Genomic DNA, 22,137 nt, shown 5'->3' with positions numbered 1-22,137 from the left:
GAAACCCCACTGAAAACCCTTCTGAAAACTCAGTTTTGCTGTAGGAATTCTCCACAGAGGTACACAGCTGGTATCTAGTGATCGTTCATACTTGGAGCATTCATGATTGTCTTTGTTTCTTTGTTTTCTGGTTTTATGACATATTGTTTATAATATTGTTTAAAGTAAAGGATAAACCCCATCTTTTTATGTCTAACATTTCTGCAAACAACTTATGATTAGGACTTCTACATCAGAAAAGAATATTAAATACCATCCTTGAATCCGAATATCAATATGCAAGCAGAGTTGATTTATTTCATGTCTTTAAGACTGATAGTTTTGCTTCCGAGGGTTGCACATGTTGAAAGGTTCTAAAACAGTAATAATTAAAAGAAAATGCTCAGGGTTTCACTTGAATATACTTTATTTTGCTATCCTTGATACAGGGCAATTCAGAAGGAACTCTTTCTTTTTCCTAAATTGAATAATGTGCAAAATTATCTGATATGAAAGGTGTTACATAAATTAAAAAGCATTATGAAGCATTGTTCCTGATACCACACTACTTTTTAAAAGCCAAATACACATACTTCTTGTCACTTGGCATATGTCATTTAAATTAACCCAGCTTTTAGGTTTTCATTTGGCATCTGGTCTGTTGAAGAATCTGTACGGTCCATGAGATGTGTTTGTTGTGTAATGTAAATGTGTAAATGAGGTCTTGTATTTCATTTTATTACTCTAAAGCGGGGTCAGCTGTATCTACAGATACCACTTTAAAACCTTGTCTTAAAGGTCTTGAATGATGGAGAATTATCTCTCCCTGCAAACATGATTATATTTTCTATTCAATTTTATCTCTTTTTCTAGTTCTTGTGCAAACTGAACTGCTCTTGTTACAATTGGAAGAAATTCTTTGTACTGATAGTGAAGTCAGTTAAATAGCCACAAATATGAAGTGGATAATTTGTATGACACCACTATATTTCTTTGTCTGGCCTGTGCATTAAGTAAACCCAAAAGTGTTCAGCAAAGAAATTAAATACTCTGGGGTCCTGTCTTCTAAACTAAGTTCTGCTGTAAAGATTATCAGCCTCGTGTATAAATAATAATAGAGGATATTCAGATGCTAGAGAACTATCTTTTGAAGGTCCTACTTTACCCAGGGTGAAGACTGACTTCTTATTCCTCATTGGAATAAGATGTAGCGTTTGCTGCTTTACAGGGTTGCCACACCCAAGAGAAGTATCATATTGTTCTTAAATTGCCTGAAATCACCATCATGGAGTGGTTTGGTCTAATTAAAGAATCACCTTCAAATGTATTGACATAAAGCAGATTTTATTAAGAACTTGTGAGACTTTAACAGAGTTTGATGCCAATGTTCACTCTACCACTTATTACATGGATAAAACATGCATAAGAAAATTAGGTTAGAATCAATTTAGAACAACGTAATAAAGATTGGGTACAAGCCTTAGGTGGTACCATAAGAACAAATTAATTTTTCTGCTTTTCTATTTTTATCCAGAAAAATGTTTTTTTGTTTAGAATACACTATGTGTTTCAGAAAATGCTGAAGGGTTAATGTAAATAATCTTCTTCTCCTCTAGTTATTTTTAAATATCAATAAATATTTTATTTCCCATGTTACTTACTCAGTAACACTTTTCAAACACATATAAATTAATGGGCATGTAAGTTATTCAGTTGATTTTTCTTGAGTTTAATTTAACTTTCTTTCTTTTTCTTTTTTTTTTTTCTTTTTTTTTTCTTTTTTTTCTTTTTTTGTCAAGGAATAAATCCCCTGAATTAAAAGATTCAGATTGGATAGGATATAATGTCTTTAATAAGTAAGGCTTGAAGAAAAATTGGTATCCCCCAAGCTGAGATATGACTCTATCAGAGAAATTAGACCTGAAGAAGGAAAAATAATGATTCAGGTAACACAGAATATTGAAAACTTAATTTTTTTTTGTTGTAAATGGGAAGCTTACAAAGACAAATGTAGACACTGAGAAAGCAGAAAAAAATGGTTCTGACAGTAGTGCTTTCATTCCCTAAAAAAGAAATCTTGGGAAATCACTAAGAAAAATACTAAGGTATAGCGTTTTTTTAATTAATATTTTTAATTCACAGTTTTAGCTATTTAGCACATATATGTGTGTGCGCATAAAAATAGTTATGATATTACTAATTATGATTTACTGATATAGCTAAGTGAAATTTTTACAAATGGAACATTAAGAGAGAAATAAAGTGCTTACTAAGGAAGTTGGTGGGCCAGAATTTTTGGCCAGGTTCTTTTTGCCATTCTCTGAATGGAAGAACATGCGATATCTAATGTCTCATTTACTTGCCTGGAGATAGTTGATGTCAAATAGAATTTCTCATTTAGTAGAGTGATACAAAATATACTGAAAAACACACATTCACAAAATTATATTTAAATGATAAGCTGGTCTAAATCTTTACCTTTATTTTATCTGATAGTTGCATAAAATAATTTTTCCACTGCTGTTTACATGACAATTGTGTTACTAAGAGCCAAATCCTAAAGTTTACATGTACTTTTTGAAAATATTTGGTAGAGAAATTTCTGTAAAAGCTGTGAGACACATCTTGCATGCAGTGAATGGTAACATCCATTAGAAACATCATCAGTACCATTGGCAGTCTATTGAACATTTGCAACTGGAAGATTTCGTCCTTTTGCAGAAGGATATTTGAAGTATTACAACCACTGTGCTGCTGCAAGCCTGTTCAATTGCAAGACTCTGAGGATAATGTCTAGAACACTGTTGCAGAATATTAAAGCTCAAACCAGTCTAGTATTCCTTCTATGAAAAAGAAGAATTTTCCTTTCTAATGTTCACGGCCTTTTTTTTTTTTTAAATATTTTGCATTCATCTGACAAATCCTAAAGATCAGCAATCAATGATCATGTCTCACTTTTGAAACTAAAAATTTCCTGTTCAGGACATGGACAAGTAATTTGAATTGTTTACATCATCCAAAACTGGTCTAAATACAGATGTGCAGGAGTATAGGTGAATAAAACAGATGTAAGTACTGATAAAAATACAATAGGAGTGAAAATCCTAAAGAGAAGTTTAGTCTGGGGAGTTTAATTTACTAACAGTTGGGTATTGTCAAAGCTGGCCTATGCTTGAATGTCTTTCTGCTATTCTTTACCCTCAGCTTGATAAATACCCATCCAATTTATGAGTTCCATCCAGATATACTTAAAACACATTTTAAATACCTTAAAGATATTAACTTTATTTCTTTTATTCCCACAGTTCAGCAGTTGCTTTGACTGCATACATCTCTCCCTACCCCCACGCCCAAATTCATGTCACTGTGTCAGATGTAAGACAAAGAAAGTAAAAAACATATCTAAATACATGGATGTCAAGGGAGTGATTTACCTAGCAACAGTAACTATGTGAAGGTTTTTTGGAAATGTCTGTGCATGTAATGGTACCTTAATGGCTTGCATTTAAGAGGTTTGAAGAAATGGCTGGGAAGATTCTTGCAAAGACAAGCATCAAAGACATACAATGGACATGTGTTCTGGGAAATATAGTGCCATCAGTTCACAAAGAAATTTATGCTCATGCATTCAATATGTATTGTAAAGATTTTGCTCATAAATCCATAGTCAGAAAAACATTATTTTACCCTGTGCTACATTGGACAGAAAATATATGAGAACAGAGGAAACATGTTAACATAAACGTTTCTCTGTTCTAATAGCCATCATTTTTTGAAAGCAAACCACCACACAAAGAATTATCTGAAGTGTTACAACAATAACCATGACAATAAGGTGAGTCAAAAGCTGATATATAACTATCTACTGCTGTGCCAGTAATGCACATTGCTGACCGATGACCCAGGGGATCAAACCCCAATTTACAGTGAACAACTTTCTCTTAAACAAGGAGATTTAATAGATCTCACTAAAATAAAAGTGTGTTCCCATCAATTCAGAATAGTAACAGGTGAGAATAAGTTTAAATATTTTAAATCCAGAATAATCGAACTGAGGTCTTAATCAAAGTCATTGTATGTAAGGATTCATGCTATTTAAATTCAATGTATATTTTAAAGCAGAGTATCTAGGTGAGATCATAGCTCAGCAAAAAAATATATCTATTTTTTCTTTTCTATTCCAACCTATTTCCTCTTTTTCCACAGAGATTTGTCTTCCATTCCTGCAAATTCAGTGTCTTTTTAAAAGATAGTAACCTAAGTCACCAAAACTTTGATGTACATACCCTCTAGTCAGCCCCCAATGAAGACTAGAAAGGTTAAACTCAGAAAAACCAGCTTTTATTATAGAAAAGTAATTAATTTTTAAACTAGGATGATTCATATTAGATCAGATTATATCAGATTGAGCAGAAATAAAGAAGAGTTTGTCCTGACCTCTGTGCCTTTGATTCCAGGTGTGGTTTAGGCAACTTTCCAAACTGTAACAAACTCAGTATATTCCAGACTGGTCCCCTAATCTCTGAAGGTACTCCATGCTCCTCTGAGGAGGATCTTCTTCTCTTCTTTCCCTGCTGAAGGCCCTAAATATTTTCCTCTCAAGGAACAAACTCAGTTCCAAGGATACTGGTACAGTACCTGTCTGAGCCAGTATTACAGAAACTCGCAGCTGAGAAAGAAAACGGGGCAAAACACCATTTGAGTGATGCTAGCCATGTTCCTTTCCCTCTTCTTCCAAGACATGTTTCTTTTTCTGACAATATTTATTATATGTTTCCTCTTCTATAGCCTTCTTCAACCTAGCTTCTTAGAATTGTTTCTATGTCTTCCTTTTCCACAATGTATTTAAGTTTGAGTCTGCATGCAGCTTCATTCCTCCTCTTTCCTAACAATGATTCTAATAGTTTATCTTTTCCCTACCCAAATCTTCAAAACTGAAAAGGTATTTCCAATTTAGTTTCTTCTATCAGACAGTCTGATCCCTTATTGATCCTTCCACTCATCTTCCCACATCAACAGTCACTTCTTTCTTTTCAGACTCTTCTGCTGATCTTCACAATGACAGAACATTGTAACAATTAAATGATGGTATCAGGATCACAGAATCACAGAACTAACTAGGCTGGAAAATACTTTTGATGGCATCAAGTCAACCTATGACCTAACACCACCTTACCAAATAAACCATGGCACTGAGTGCCACACCCAGGGTGTTTTTTTAACACCTCCAGTGATGATGACTCTACCCACTCCCGGGTGGAGGAGTCCATTCCAGTGCCCAATCACTCTTTCAGTGAAGAATTTTTTTATAATTTCCAGCCTAAACTACCCCTGGTGCAGCTTAAGACTTCCTCTCTTTCTGTCAGTGGTTCCTTGGGAGAAGAGTCTGACCCCCATCTGGTTACAGCCACCTTTCAGGAAGTTGGAGAGAGTGATAAAATCACCCCTGAGTCTCCTTTCCTCCAGGGTAAACAGCCCCAGCTGCCTTCCCACAGGGTTTGTGTTCCAAGCCCCTCACCAGCCCTGTTGCCTCCTAGGAATATGTCTTTCCTAAATTGAGAGGCCCAGAACCGGACACAGCACTCAAGGTGCAGCCTGAGCAGTGCCAAGTACAGGGAAAAATGTATATATATGACTCAATTATTGATAATTTTACAAGTGACAGGAGAATGCGGCTTTCTCACTGTTTTCAAATGAAATAACTGCTGCTCGAGAGAATCTCAGGCAAAGAGGCCAATGCCATTGGAACTACTACCAAGCAAATCAACCCTAAACACCAAAACAAAAGCTTTTTGCATAAATTTGATTAAAATAATTCAGTTAGTAAGATTCTGTGCACAGGTCCAGAGGCCTTTCTACTCCATTCAATTCGTCCTGAAGAAACATTTACAACTATGTATTTCAAAGCACTCCAGATTTTCACTTTCCAGAGAATTGTTTACTTCAAAATTCTACTTTGCAAACTGTAGCTGAGGTGCTGTGATTTCTGTTATTTGGACATTGACTTCTCTTCTTTCCTTGTCCCCTCCCATACATTTTGTTTATCTAGTTCCAGCATGTCTGTATCTGGTTCTAGCTGCATACTTGCTACCACCATTTGCTTTGTCAGTAAGATGCAGTAAGTGAGCATAAATGAGGTCCATATTATGTGTTAAGAGATCTGTGATTGGGCAGTCTGGATGTAGTCTAGACTTAGCACTCCCACCATGCATTCTCCTCCTTTTTCCTGATGTCTTTTCTGGCCTATTTACATACGTAATTCTCTGTAGCAAGCACACAGGCCACGTGAACCCACCTTGATTGCCTGGATACTCCACCTCATCTGACTAGAAGCAGAGGTTAAGTACTAGTTTGACATGAGGTTTGGGCTCTTATCTGAATAACACCTCCTCTTCTCTTTCTCACACCAAATTAATTAAATTCTGGCTTTTCTCTGCATCTAAATCAAGAAAATTGTTGCTCCTTTAGCTGACAAATGCCTTGACTGGAGGTTACAAGTTGTTCTAGAAAAAAAAAGTACAAACAAAAAAAATCCACAGAGAAAAATAAAAATATGCCTCCTTTAGAGTCAGCTATTACTATTTTCCCTGCTAACAATGTACTCACCTGTTAGTAAATACTGGTATTTTGGGAAAAAACACAGATGTAACACCTACTTTCTTTTTAGTGAAGAAGGCAGGAAGAGAGGCAGTAATATGACCTAGGCTCTTACATTGTTTAGAGACAATTCTTGATTGAACAGAGAATTATTTGCTCCTGTTGAGAAATATTCTAATTTCAGACTGCTACCAAGGCAGAAAATAGTAGCCACTGATGAAAGGTATCTCGACTGAACCACATGTTCATAGGCAATATGAAGTCAGTATGCGTGAAGTCCCAGATCTTAAAAGTCATGTTACGTGGGTTTTGCAAAGGTTAATGGAAAACCCGTTTATGAAAAATTATTTCTGGACTACAATTTTGAGACCCTGAGTAAGAGTATTCTTATTCTCCATGGACCAAAAGCACAAATGTTGGTTTAAAAAAACAAACAAAAAAACAAAACCCAGCAAAATTTAGGAACACCTATTGCACTGCAGATCTCCAAAGATTTATTTTCTCCATTATCCATGTATGGTATCTGTGCATTTCATTTTGCTTTAATTTTTTGTCAGGCATTGAAAAGAACTGTAGACTATTATATTCATTTTCATGTACCCATCACTCAATTTCTAATAAAAATTTCAGTGCATATAAAAAAATCCAACCTTTTACAGAAATTTGTTGTGACAGATTTAAACAATATAAAATTTTACACTATTGGTAGAACTCTTAAAGTCATGCATTTCATTTCCAGCAGAACAACTTCTTTCTGAAGTACAAAGGGTCTTCTGTAAATCCCTTCAATAATGTACAGGATATGTTAACAAAAGGTTTTGGGCAAACAACAAAGTATAATCTCTTATAAAAAAGACATTTTTTTTTAAATGGCATAGCGTGCATGACACAAGGTTGTGTCATAAATGAAAAGTAAAAAATTAAAAAAAGTGAGATGGCTCTTTTCATGCTTGATTACCAATTTTATGCATGAATGTATGAGATTCATAGTAGGGTTTAATCTTTATTGGTAAGTTTTAGTGGTTACGCTTTCCAAGAAAAATCATTTTGGTTCAGTGATTAAAATAAAGTCTACATATGTTTTATATTAAATTTACTATGGCAAGCTTATACTTTTCATATATATTTAGTTGTGATCCCTGGTTGAAATCCACTTCATATCTTCAGGTTAGAAACCACAAAACCTGAGAGAGGGGAAAAAGATCTGTCCACTACTGCACAAACCCCCCATCTGCTTGTTAAGATTTAATTGCTGCAACAGGAATCAGCTATGACTTCAGCACTGGTCATATTTGCAGTTTGAGAAGTTACTCCCTCCTGTGAGAATATTTGTGGTGTGGATGATTTACTTATAGTGGATCATTGTTTTAATGTAATACAAATAACGACATCATTCTTTTATACCAGGATTGGTCCTTTTTATTAGCATGACACACCTAGTTGGATAAGCCTTTATATATTACCTATGAGAATGAAGATTACTGCTATATGCTATATGGAATGAGGTGAATGGCAAAATTTTACCTAATTCTTACATAGTAATTTTACCTAATTCTTACAATTGGTAAACCTAATAACAAGAATTTCTCTTTTCTCATGGTGGATGTCTTCCTCTGCAAGGCTTACTTAATATTTGCTTATTTATATTAAAGATTCTATATAGTAATTTTCATATGAGAACATTCTCTTAACATTCAAATTTTTTGGATGATACTTAAAGTATTATTCTGGAAAATAATTTAATAAATTGATGTCTGTAGATATAAGTTCATGACACTCTGACAATTACTTAATTGGAACATTTTTTTCTCCACAACATGATATGCCATTTAAAAAATTTTACAGAATAAAATTTTGACTAACTGGGGAATGGGAAGGGTGTGCTCTGTACCTCGATTTTCAGATTTCTGAATGAGAAATAATAATGTTGAAACCTGTGTGATATGTATGTGCACAGCATGTGAAACTAACAGATTTTTTTTTCTATCTTCTCTAATGGATTATGAAGTGCTTGACTTTTTGCCAGAATATTTCCTCATTATATGTTCAGCTCAGAAAAATCCCTCATCATCCACCCAGCTTGTCTGTATGAATTGTCAATAGAGAGATCATCAGCTAAACTAAATATGAGGCATAGAAGTTCTGTAAAGTAAATAAAACACTGTGATTTTTAAAAGTCCTACTCTTTGCACTGAACTTAAAAGAAAAAGCTCATTATAATTTGCAATAGGACTGGCATCTCCTGTGTTTAAGCCATGAGATGACAGTTTCAGTGAAAAAGGTTTATAAGTTTTACTGACATTTCAGCAAAGAAAAACACTTGAACGTAGCACAGTGAGCTATTTTAAGACTGATGTTGTAACATTACTTGAATAAATGGGATTGAAGAACAAAAAATAACAAAAAAATTACTTTGTTCATCAGCTCATATCCTGTCCAACCTGCTGCAAATATACAAAACCAAAACTTTCTAAGCATGCTTCCTGTAAGAAGCTCAGTCATTGCAGCTCCTCTGGCTACTAAGTGTTTCTCTTCATAAACACTCCCATTTTATATGATTTGTTGTAATTCTTGGGAAGGTGGTTCACCTAAGATATACAGAGACAAAAGTAATTTCCAGGTTACAAAGCAAAAACCTAACTGAGAATTGAGAGTTTTGGCTGCAAAGCAAGGAATAAATGTTCCACGCTTCTGTATTTCAGGTAAGAGACAGAGCTGCCTAGTGCATGTAACTATAAAAACAGAACTGATCTTTGTGAAAAGACATGTTGTCCCAGAAAACCTGAGATCTAAAGCCAAAATTACCAAGGAAATCTTGGCTCTTCAGAAGGGGCTCAGTATCTAAAGTGGTTATGGTTGGTGGGGTCAGAATAAAAAGCCATGGTAGCTAAATGCAAAATACCTTAAATCAGTTGAATGTGTGATATTAGAGCATAAATATCTCAGCTGAAATATAGTGTATGTTAAAATTCTGGCAATTTTCACCTGCAATGATTCCTGTGAAAAACTGTAAAAAAAAAAGATAATTAAAACCAAGCAAACAAAAAAAGGAATTTCCCTCAGGCTTTCTGTTTAAATTATCACTACACTGTATTTTTTTCTGTTAAATAAAAGCACCTTTAGTTTCTTGTGCTTTGGCCATTTATTGAGATACTAATTCAAGGTACTTTGAATACACATGGAACTCTCTAATTATGCCATTAAAATCCTGTGCCTTTGCAGTGAGATAATGGGTTTATTAAATAGATTCTTTGACATATTCTGCAGGCAGCTGCTGCTGAGTCTTCAAGGCAGTGACAGATTGAGGGACAAGGCTCTACCTTAAGAAATGCACATTATCCTTCATGCAGCTTAATTGGTAAGGATTGTGATAAAAAAAAAAATCTTAATATCTGTAATGTTTTAGTGGTTGAAATTCATTCTGTTATAAGCTTTCTAGAAAATGTGAAACACGAATCGTATTGTAGTTGAGATCAAATTCTGCCACAGGTAGCATGTTCACATAAGAGCTGGCAAACATGAATGTTGGCTGTTTTTTGTGTAGTAGTCACTACTTCGAGAGATACACAGAATTTCAGTAATCTGGTTTGATCTGGTAAGATTCCTATCACTGGAGAAATTAATAAACTACTTAATACCTTTTAATGCCTACTTGCTTGTATTGCTAACTGGAGGATCTTTGAAGCATTTTTTCTTTGGGTTGCAATACACTTGGACACCTGAAACAAAGCAGAAATATAAATTGGTGATAATTATGTAATGAAAAGTTTTGATGCCTTAGTCTTCTTTTGTCCTGGTGAACTTCACAGGAAGATGTCTGTTCCTGTTCATACACAAACATACATTGTTATTATGAGGAAGAAAAGGATAATCTGCTCATGTGGAGTACATGATGAATGGGTGAATTTGTTTTCAACTACCTTACTCTCTTCTGGTAACAGTTTAGGTTCCACCTGTATGCTATATAGCTCCTGAATTTCATTATTTCTTAAAGATCATCTATTCCCAGATCAGTAACTGCAGAATTGTATCTGTATTTAGTATTTCTGGAAAATAGGTTTCCAGCTGTTTGGTCCCTAAAGAAAACAATATATCAGAAAACCTTGGATGGATGTTACAAGATCTGGTCCTCTTAATATCTTGGATATGTTATATGCACTATATTTTTATATAATTATATTATAAATTATTATAATACATTACACTGACACTGCAACTCTTGTTTGAACCACTAAGTTGTAGAATCCCAAGTGAATGGAGCCCAAATGCAGAAATTTCTGAAAATTCATAGAAAGTCCTAGCAAAGTAGTTTCTCTTTTCCTTTCCTTTCTGATCCATCTGGGAAATTCTTCATGTTTTCATCTCTACATATAGAAAACTTATTGATAGATAATTTGGTACTATTTCAGAGTGTTCTTTAGCTTTTTTAGTCTTTCTCTCCATTGTATTGACTAAATAAATTACACAAAATAAAGATTCCCTACAATCACAAAATTATTTGGTGCATTGTGGGCAAGCAAGGTATCCTTAAAAATCCAACAGTTTAGTTTATTGAAATCAAGTGGATGTACCTCTTGCACACTGTAGCTATGAAACTAATACTACTTTCTAAAAACAAACAAAGTTGAGTCAAAAGTGTTCACTAAGTTCCTATCTCCCTGCATTTAAGGGAGGTGGTTTAAGCTTTATCCTTCAGAGCATTGAAAGCAAAACACACTAAGGTATCAGTATTAGGGTGTCAAGGTTTGACATAGCTTGGTTTTTAGTTAAGGCAAAGAGATTTAGCACCAAACCCACTACATAGACATTCATAATTTATTTAATAAGTGGTTTATTCTTTTCTTCATTTATGACCACACTGATGGATATGTGCTTATTTTCAGAGGTGAGGATGGGCAGTCCATGGTATGTGCTGTGACTTTTTTGCACTCAGAGTTGGAAGGCAGCAGGAACCATATCAGCCATGGGAAAGGGAAAGCCAGTTGTGGAGAGACAGCAGAGCAGGAGGGACAGCGGGACAGCACTCCCAAAGACAAAGGACATAGTCCCATGGTACTCAAGGGAAAAGAGCAGCTCCAGAGATGTGGTTCAGTGGACATTTGGGATCACCAGGATAACTTATAGCCAGAAGGCTGCTCCAAGACCAAGCTGGAAAGTCAAGGAAACCAAATCAATAGGTCAGGAATAGCAAGATATACAAGTGAGCACAGGCTTAGAAAAAGCTGTTATATAGCTCTGGCAAAAACAAGGCCTAAAAACATTTCTTGTGCAAAGAGGAGTGGGATGCTAAAAAGGCTTCTCGCAGCCGTTTCCATCCAAGTTGTTTTCCCAGCACTCCAACCCTCATTTCCAGAGCTGCACCAGATCAGAGCTGGCCTTGAGCACAGTCAAACCCCAAAGGGGAAGCAGGAGAAAACTCAGGATTCTGACACATAATTAGAAATGTTAATTTTTGCGACTGCATGCTGTACCTGGTGTGAACAGTTACTACCAGCTCTCATAAACTGAATGAATTAATAATGTATAGAATTAGTTTTATCTCCAGCATGCAGATGAAGTTGGTCTCTGAAAAAGAAATCCTAAACTCAACAGTAATTTGACCTCAATGAATGAGGCCAGAATTTCATCCACAGAATTCAAATGAGTTTGCAAAGATCACAAAAGAGTCCTAAAGTTCCCCTTATATGTATTGAAGGAGTTCTCATGAGAATTAATAGGTTTGCATTACATTGATGTTTTGCTTATATTATGACTTCAGTCTATACTTGTAGCAAAAACAAGGATAAAAATTGCAACCTATTTGCAATTGAGGCTTCCAATTTGGTTTGAAAACTGTGCTTGCTTCTGAAGTACGTCCTTTAGAACACAATATATTTTTCGCCTTTTTACTTGATGGGACAAAGAATGTAGCATGTGCATTCTTACCATATGTGTTTTTTGGCTGGGCTAGAGTTAAGTTTCTTCAGAATAGTTGGTATGGGCCATGCTCTCATGGGATTTGTGCTGATGACAGCATTGATAACTCAGAGATTTTTTTTGTTATTGCTGAGAGGCACTTACACAGAGCCAAGGCCTTTCCTGCTCCACACCGCACCACAGCAGTGATGCTACTGGGATGAAGAAATAGTTGAAAGGGGACAAAGCGTGGACAAAGCAGGGACAGCTGACCTCATCTGACCAAAGGGAAATTACATGTCATGTCATTCTCAGTATGCAAAGCTGGGGGGAGAAGAAGGAAGGGGAGCTTGACATTCATGGTGATGGCATTTGTCTTCCCAAGTCACTCTTGCTTTCCTGGGGATGGCTGAACCTCTGCCTGCCCATGGGAAGTGATGAATGAATTCCTTGTTCTGCTTTTTTGTGTGTTTTTTTTTTTTTTTTCCCTATTAAACTGTCTTTATCTCAATCCATCGGGTTTTTTTTTACTTTTCTGACTCTCTCCCCCATCCCACAAGGGGACAGTGAGCAAACAGCTCTATAGGGCTTAGTTGCAGGCTGAGGTTAAATCATAACTGCATAAACCCAAAGATTTCATCATTTCTGCAGTCTGGATTAAAATGGCAAGTTTTACATATTCCTGTGCTTTGCCACATTCCAATTTCTTTATGGAAATAAAGCCATTCTATATGATAGTATGATTTTATAACACTCAACTAATTACAGAACTTTGTGTTTTGTTAATTTCATATTTGATCAATTTTATAAGTTATCTCAATATTAGTTTTTAAAATATCTTTCTGTTTTGAAATATGGATTTGCTCTAGTTACAGACATATGAAAGCAGGTTTGAAGTCTCCAGAAGAAATATATTATGGACTGCTTTGGTTGCAAGTAAAAACTGGTATGGTGTAGAATTTTAGGTTTTGCAAAAAAACAAATTTTGGATTTCATTTGCCCTTTGCCTTCCTTTCTTTCATTTTATTCAGATATACATACATTCATGTGTGTATGAATCTACATACATGTCAAATACAGGGTTTTTTTAATAGGACTGAGAATTGTCTTTAATTATGTCACCTAAAAAATGTCACAGTGTGATCAAGAGTCTTCATTTAATCCAGCTAAACTTCCAATTTCGTGGCAGTACATCTAAATGAACTTCTTAAGCTGACTCTCATTGTGTCTCTAGTTTTAATTAAGGCAAAACCAGGCAAATTTTTCTTCCAAAAGCTTAAGACCTTTACAACATGTTTTTCTATCATAATTGTCAACAGCTTTACTTTTGATTTTTATTTATTGTTTAGCCATTTATTCCCAGAATTGCTCTAGAATTTGCATCTTATGCATTTTCAGTTCTTTCATAGAATAATAGAATGGCTTGTATTGGCAGGGCAAGCTTCCACCAGATCAGGTTACTTAAAGCTCCTCCAACATTTGAATAGTTCCAACATCCACAACTTCTCTGGGCAACCTCTTCCAGTGACTCACCACCCTCACCTTTCTTCTTTCTCTCTCATATAAAAGTACTCCTTTTCTGATTAAAATTTGATATAAATCTGCCTTCTTTCTGTCTGTCTGTTTGTTTGTTCGAAACCATTCTCCCATCAGATTTGGTCAAAAGTTTTTCTTCACCTTTCTAATAAGCTTCCTTTAGATACAGACAGGTGCTATAAGGTCTCCACAGAGCCTTCTCTTCTTCAGGTCAAAAATTCCCAACTCTCTTCGTCTTCCAGAGATGGCAAAATTTTCCAGTCCTCTGATCATTTTTGCAGCCTATTCTAAGAGATCTATGTCTTTCTTGGTCCAGGGACTTCAGAGCTGGATGTACCACTCGAGGTGGGGTGTCACAACAGTGAAATAGAGGCACAGAGCCAGCTCCCTTGACCTGCAGGACATGTTTCTGCTTATGCTGTTAGTGTGACTTTCTGAGCTGTGAGCTCCCATTGTTGGCTCATGTCTAGTTTTTCATCCACCAGCACCTTCAAGCCATTTTCTAAAGGGCTTCAGAATTCCTTCACTCCTCAGACTATATCAGTGCTGGGGATTACTCTGTCCCAGGTTCAGGGCTTGGACTTGTTGAATTTCATGAGGTTTTCATGGATCCTTTCTTCATGCATATCAGTTTGACATCACATGCAAAGTTGCTGAGTTTGATCTCAGTCCTACAGGTCTTCATAACCGATGACTGGTCCTCAGGGGACATCATTCAGAAGAAACTTTAACTCTGGACAATGAAAGCTCAAAATAGAGTGTTTAAAAGATGTCCCATATGATTCTCACATTTTCTAGATGATCTTGTTATGTAAACTGATACAACAATAGGTATGCTCAAGATTTGTGAACTGGGTACCCATAATTACTGAGATAAGTAGAGACAGTGATTTACATCAACTGCTCCCTATTTTTATAGGTACCCATAGTTCCATCAGGCCAGGAACTGACCCAGCTTTTTAGGGGTTTTTTTTAAGGGTTTATTGTTTCATGGTTGGTTGGGTTTTTGTTTTGGGATTTTTTTGTAGTTTATTTGTTTGTTTTTAATTTATAGATGGCATGTGTGTGTGTGTGTGTGTGTGTGTGCTTGTGCATGTATGTGTGTGTGTTCTGGGACATAAAACACTTCCATGTTTACTTCAGCTTTTTTTTTTTTTCTGTCTACTTTTTCCTATAAAAAATAAGACAAAATGTTATTTAGAAACAGAGTACCGTAAGATGATGAAAAGGAAAGAATAGAAATAAGCAAATCTGTAAAGGCCCTCACAGAAATCACTAAGAAACAAACGAAGCAACTGAATTTCCTAGCACACAGATCAAATACGGTAAGAAACCTTAATGAGAGAATAAAGCTGATATTAAAAAAGCTATTTATCTGGCCATAGAGTGTAACATTATGAATTAAAATTGAATGTTCAAAATAAAATTGACTGTACTGTGTTCTTGCTGGCTTTTTTTGGTCATGTGGCAGAAATTCAGCAGCTCTCCATGGTGCTCACCTCCTACCTTCTCACCAAAATAAAACTGAAATAATCAGATCCTATTATCATTAAGGAAGTGGAGAAGGTTATAAAGGGAAAATGATAAAAGACGGCCAACTGTCTACACTGCAAATTAGAATCACCTCACAACCAGGTCAAAACACAGCAGCACTTTAATCAAATTCTATCCAGTTCATGTTTGCAGTATTGACAAATCCTAATTGTAATGAAATACTATTTGTTCCCTGGTGTTGAATGTTTCTTTAATGGCTATAGTGATTTGAGCCAACTGAGCGTATAATTCACTTTTTTGGATGAGACTAAAAAGTTAAAAGTGAAAGCAATAGAAGAGAGATGGAAAAGAGGGTAAGTATAGGTCAGATGCAAACAGAGATATTGAAAAGTCTTTTAAAATTTTGTTCTCCATAAAGCCTGCCATTTTAACATCACATTGTTATCCAAAGGTACTTTTAAAACTGCAATAGAAACTCAAAATGGGACATGGCTGATGACATTACTACCTCTTGAAAACATTAATTAATATTATTTATAGACACTTATTTTTCTCTATGTAGTCACTAGAAAGTTACTTGGATTGTTGTAAAATGTTTATCTTGTCTATTGACCCTTGAATATTTATCTGTATTTTGTTTTTTTTTGAACTCAGGAAGTTATCTTAATAGTCATCAGTGTGATGCTCCAACAGAAATGCTGGAAAAATTATTCAGTTGCATCATTCAAATGTTAATAAAATTATGAAAGGTAGTAAAATTAAACAATTTTATAAGATTGCAGTGTAAGTTTTTACACGTTCAGAGATTCATTAGCATCCTTAAAAAAAAAGTATTTCCTGTATAATTGAAGTCAGGTTAATGGGATAGGTGTGGGATGTACTAGCAGGAAATGGTAGCTTGCAGCCTAATCTTACACTGATTTAAAGGCTTTAAAAAATTAATTTTTCACATGATGTCATAATCTTACCTAGAGCAAATGTGTACTATTTGGCCCATTACCTCCAAATAGCCTGCTTAAGATGAAAATATATTTTCGGTCGATCAATGTTAACTGCAATCATCAAACACCTTATAGCCTGATTGGATCTTTGTGGTGCTAGTAACTATTTGCAGTGCACAGTGACAAGTATCTCAACCAAACAGAGCTGAAATAAAAAGAAACCTAATACTTTAAAACTTACATAACTTTGCTACCTTTAAAATAAAACTATTTTTGATAAAGCTATTTCTGATCTATTATTACTTTGAGAAACCATTTGATTATTTTTAGATTATATAATTCAGCATGTAACATTTATAGCACAGGAAAAGTTAGAACACAGGCAATGTACATTTAGCTTTCTGAAGATCAGATGCTATAAATTTCCATCAGTAAGTAGTGTGCAAGATCAGGAGTGACAATAAACAGTCAAAACTTTATGTTTCCATGAAAATATCTTTGTTTACTGGGCCTGTGAAATAGCTGCACAACTGTAGAAAATAATGCCACTTATAACATTATTTTTTATATTGACTTTTGTTAGAAATAAAACTTTATATGAATAGTTTAAAAATTACACGTTTTTTTTAGTTGAGAAAATTTTCCTGCTAAAGGTGATTCTGTATCTCAATGAAGAAGCCAATAATTTATGAAAATATCCTTACTGGTTCAAAAAGTAATTGTTCAATATTTTCAAAGTTTTGTTTCATATTCAAACATGCTGACTCTATATTAGTTCAGATGAAAAGGATGAAAAAAAAAATGTTTTGTTGTTTGTGTTTTTCCTTCCCTCTTACACTTTTAAAATTATTTTTCTTTCTAACTCCCATTTGAAAGAAGGAAGGCTAGATGAGAAATGTAGAAAACAAGGGAAAACTCAAAACTGAGATAGAACTCTTCCTTTGTGCTGACTCACAAGGAAACAACAAATCAAAAAGCAAACAAACAGAAAGGGCAAGAGGAGGTACCTTAATTACTGAACTGTGAATTATCTGACAATACTGATTATTTCTTTCGATGTTCAACCTCAGCAAATTCTGAAACAAATGATAATAAAAAAATAATATATGGCAATGATAAAGGATCACAGAAGCATTATTTGTTTTTAAAAATTAACAGAATTTCTCACAACAAATATAAAATTCATATCCCATTCTTTTCTTCCATATAACTTTTATATTAAGACCCTTCTTGCCAACTTTCCCTTGATAATTCTGAAATGTGAAGGTACATTTTGAAGAAAAAAAAACCTTAGGAAAACAGTATGTTGCTACATCATAATGAAAGTTTTTTTTAAAAAAAAAAAAAAAAAGACTAATTTAAAAAATAAGTTTTTGGACAAAATTTTAAACTGCGATCCCTGACCTCTGCATACAAATAGAAAGTTGCCTTATTATTGAGGGCAGCGACACCTGAGACAAGAAAAATAATCCCACAATGAAATAATTATTAAAAATAAAAATGAAACCTAGAGTAACATGAATAATTGATTATAGATTTCAATGAAATAATTATAAATAAAATTAATTGTAAATTTTTATGCATGAGATACTGAAGAAAAAGAAATCAAGAACAGAAGAATAAGAAGGCTAAGGTGGGGGGAAATAAAAAGGAAGCAAAACTCCCTAAGAATTGAAAAGGAAAAGTTAATTTCCCAAGACTAAAGAAATGGAGACATATCCTCTAAAAGAATAAGACTAAGCCTGAAGTTTTGAAACATGAGAAAGCACAGAGATGCAAGGAAGTAATAAAAAATAATAATAATTTAAAAAGACTAGCAAACCATCAAAAAAACTTGGTTCATAGCTGTAGAGCTTCTCTTTATATTTTGCACATACAATATCACTAAAACGAGAAATACCTCCCCATAGCAGGATTTGAACAATATCCATTGTGTTCACTGCTGTTGAGAGCATGAACAATTTTCTCACATAGCTCTTGAAAATACTCTTTGGTCATATTTACTATGAGAAGATATACTCAGGAACACTGATTTGTGACACTAGTCTCACAGGTCCTGCAGCCAGGTACAAAGTCCTGACAGAAAAAGCCATATGAATTTTCCTTTGAAGATAGGTTATAATTTGTATACTTTTTGGTAATACTTGGTAAAAAATTAGAGAGATGTTATGTAGTTCTGTGAAGTTTAACGGATTTACACCTCATGGTGTAAATGAAATATAAATCCATGATGTCTGAATAAAAAATAAACACTAGGATTTCCTTTGCTTGCTTTCACATATAAAGAAGTTTCAGATTATTGTAGTAACAACTGACTTCGTGTATTATTCCTCCAGCTCTTGTATTGTCTCTGGAGGAGCAAGACACTCATCCATTGAATTTTGGAAGTGCACAAGAAAAGAACTATGCTGTTACACAGTCAAGGAAAGGAGTATGTTGTGTGGTTCAGGGAGGTCCTCCACACTTAACATAGCAACAGTGACTTGCATTCCCCAGGGATTTTCTGTATGCATATACAGGCAGAAGTTTGTTTCTCTCTACCTTGCTCTGACCCTGTAATTACAGTCTTAACCCCGGGCCCTGTGAAGGTGTTCTTCTCAACTCCTCAGAGAAAATCTAACAAAAGATGTATTTTGTGTGGCAGTCAACATTTGGAACATTTATTACAATCTGAATTCAAGTATAGGATGAATCCTTTTATACTGTTTTTGCTCTTTAACCTGAACAAACTTGGAAAAATATAAAAAAACTAATACCGAGTGATAACTATTCACAAAGGAGATCAAGAGCAAGCTGAAGTTATATTCTCTTTTTGAGTCACCAACCTCAAATTCTCTTGTGATCTGTAAAACAAAATTTACTCTGTAAATTTACACATTAAGACTATTGACATGATTTTTTTTTTTTTAAATGATGAATTGTTCTAAACTAAAAGCCTGGCAAATTTCAGGGTTGGAAAAGAGTTATGAAAGTGTATGAATTCTGAAGGTCCAAAATGAATAAAAGTTTTTGAATCCAACATTATTACATAAATTTTTTTTGCTTATTTTTAGCTGATGCTATAGCTTGACATGTGGGGTACCCAGGATGATTTCTGAATGTTTGTGCTAACACTGCTATATTATGTCTTGCATGCCACTGCTTGTCTAACAGGAAGATCTTTAGGTCTTAGCACAAAACTAGGGTCTCTGCTCTTTTTTTTTTTTTTTTTTTTCCCAATTATGTATGTCCTATGTATGTTTTCTCTACAGGAGAAGAACATTTTCCTTTCCTCTACAGGAAAAATTGCATGGTGGTTAAGCAGAATCCAATTCTAAGTCTTTACATTATGCTAATACTTAGTGTTGCTAAAAACTGTTACAGGGACCCTCACATTTCCCTGATATTTGGGAATAGTCTGTGTATGGATCATGCAGTTGTTTAAATAGTACACTGTGTGGGCAGAAGTGAGTGAAAAGTTGCATAAAAGAAGTCAAGAATCAAATTCTGTCTGAAATTTATTTTAGCTTACCTAAGTGACCAGCTGGGCACAGCAGAGCTGGCAGTGAATGACTCACAGTGTTCTTTATTGAAACAATTTCAGTCATGTTGGAATTGGGAACTGGGCACTATCTTTTCTCAGAAACATCACAAATTTGCCCTGTCTTCACTCTGAGATGCTTTAAAAGTTTTCAGATTAACTATGTTTTCTTTCCTACCTTGTTTCTCTGCCTTGCCTCCATTTCATTTTCCCGACTTCTAGATCAGGCCATCTTGCAATATCATGAATCTTGTTTGAAGTAAATGAACATATTTCAGCTGCAGCTCCAGCACAGAACAAATATATGGCTACTGACTTGTCACTGAATCAGACAGAAAAAGTGGAATGCTGCTGAAGCAATTAAAATTCTGTTGCGAGTGCTGCTGAGAGTCCACACACTTCTAGTAGCTCAGTAAAGCACTTTCTGTTACATCTCTTGCAGCCATTTCTAACATTTTGATTATTACATGAGATTTCAGATAGGTGGAAGTGAATGGGCAGGTGGAAACCAAGAATCTTTCCTTTTATCAAGCTGTGTCTTTATCAGCTGATATAGCACCACTGGAGCAATATACAATAAAATATCCCTGTACTTACTTCCAACCTTTATCATAAAATGAGAAAGAAAGGTTCCTCCTGCCTTACACATAACCTTGGCTATAACCTTAAGGTTAAATATTTGACCACTGTTTTGGGGTTTGGGTGGTTTGTGAATGGTAAAGAGTAAGCTAAGAATACAAACTCAACTGCAAAAATGAACGCTGGATAAAAATGAAGACTTATGTAAGCTTATTTCCAAGCACCATCGAGAGCAAAATCTCAAGCATGATGTCACAGATACTGTGTCAACAGCATAAGAGGCACTTTGATTTTCTTTTTTTTTTAATGATGAAGAAGATGCCACTGAAAATTGAAAAGGGACTTATGCTTGTATGTAACAGCTTGAATACCTCTGTAACTTCAGCATGCTTGAAAAGGTAATTTTTCAACTTCAGCAATAAGTTTTAAATGTCCCTGAATGGTAGCAGCAATGAATCTCCAACACACATTACTTGAATTTTTATAAGATTGGCTCCAGGCTTTGAGAGCACAGTTTTCCTAAAGAAACAGGTGCAGAAATGCTTTTCTATTTGGTCTTTTACTCACTTCCTTTTGTAATACTTTGGTGCTGTTGTAGGGAGCTTGTGTGAATTTCCAGGAAACTAAGTTTGATTTAATTAGCCGAAGTGCAAGCAATTGTAGTTCAATGTTTGCAAACAGTTTTCCTCATTGAATTTACATCTTGATTTCAATATATTTTTATCTCACAGGTTAAAAACATGGCTACCAACATGACAGATGGGTAGAAATGTGCACATGAGAATTTCAGGCATTCTTCTGTGCCTTCTTAACCACACATGCTCAATGAAAAAAAGGCCTCAGCCATCAGGTAATTTCAGCCATCACAGAAAGTGAGTGTTTTCTCTCTGTTGATATTCTTTATTTTTTATAACAGATTTTTCTGGTCTCCACTCTTGTAGCAGAACTCAGGGTAGCACATACTCTAGGCCCTTCTAGATCATGTGATTTTTGTTGCTATGAATTAAAAACAGATGTACACTTACCATAATCAAGCTTCAGAGACTTCCTCTCCATCCTTCCACTCCTAAAAAAAATGTGCTTAAAACACTGATGCTAAGTCTTTCTTACTCTTCTGGAAGTTTATTGAAACAATTAAGTTGCACAACTGTTTTCTTATTAGATATAAAATTTTCTTTTACAAGAAGGCAGAGGGCAAGGCCGTGAAAAATCTTTCGCTGTCTGAATGGAACTAGAAGCAGGCTGTCAGTCTTCCAGGCTGAGATAATATCCTTCTAGAATAAAATTGATGTTATCAGAGCAATGTATCTTTATCAGATAAATGAAAAGTCTCTCTCTTTTTTTCTACACTTCATCTAATGGATGACAGTCTATCATCATGAGGCACAGAGGAAAATATATGTAGTAAAATAGCTGGTGTCTGGACAGTGTTGATTTGTCAAATATTCTCTTAAGATCTTTCTTATCTAAGCAAATGGGTTTTAGAGTTAACAGCAATGAGATAAAATGACAAGAAATGCTGTTTTAGAGTGATATAACCATGTACTAAATCAGTATCCTTAATGAAAATACTAATACTAGACATTAAAAATAAAT

This window comes from Erithacus rubecula, assembly GCF_903797595.1.
Source record: "Erithacus rubecula genome assembly, chromosome: 3".
Lineage (NCBI taxonomy): Eukaryota > Metazoa > Chordata > Aves > Passeriformes > Muscicapidae > Erithacus > Erithacus rubecula.
Note: the sequence above shows the minus strand (reverse complement) of the source record.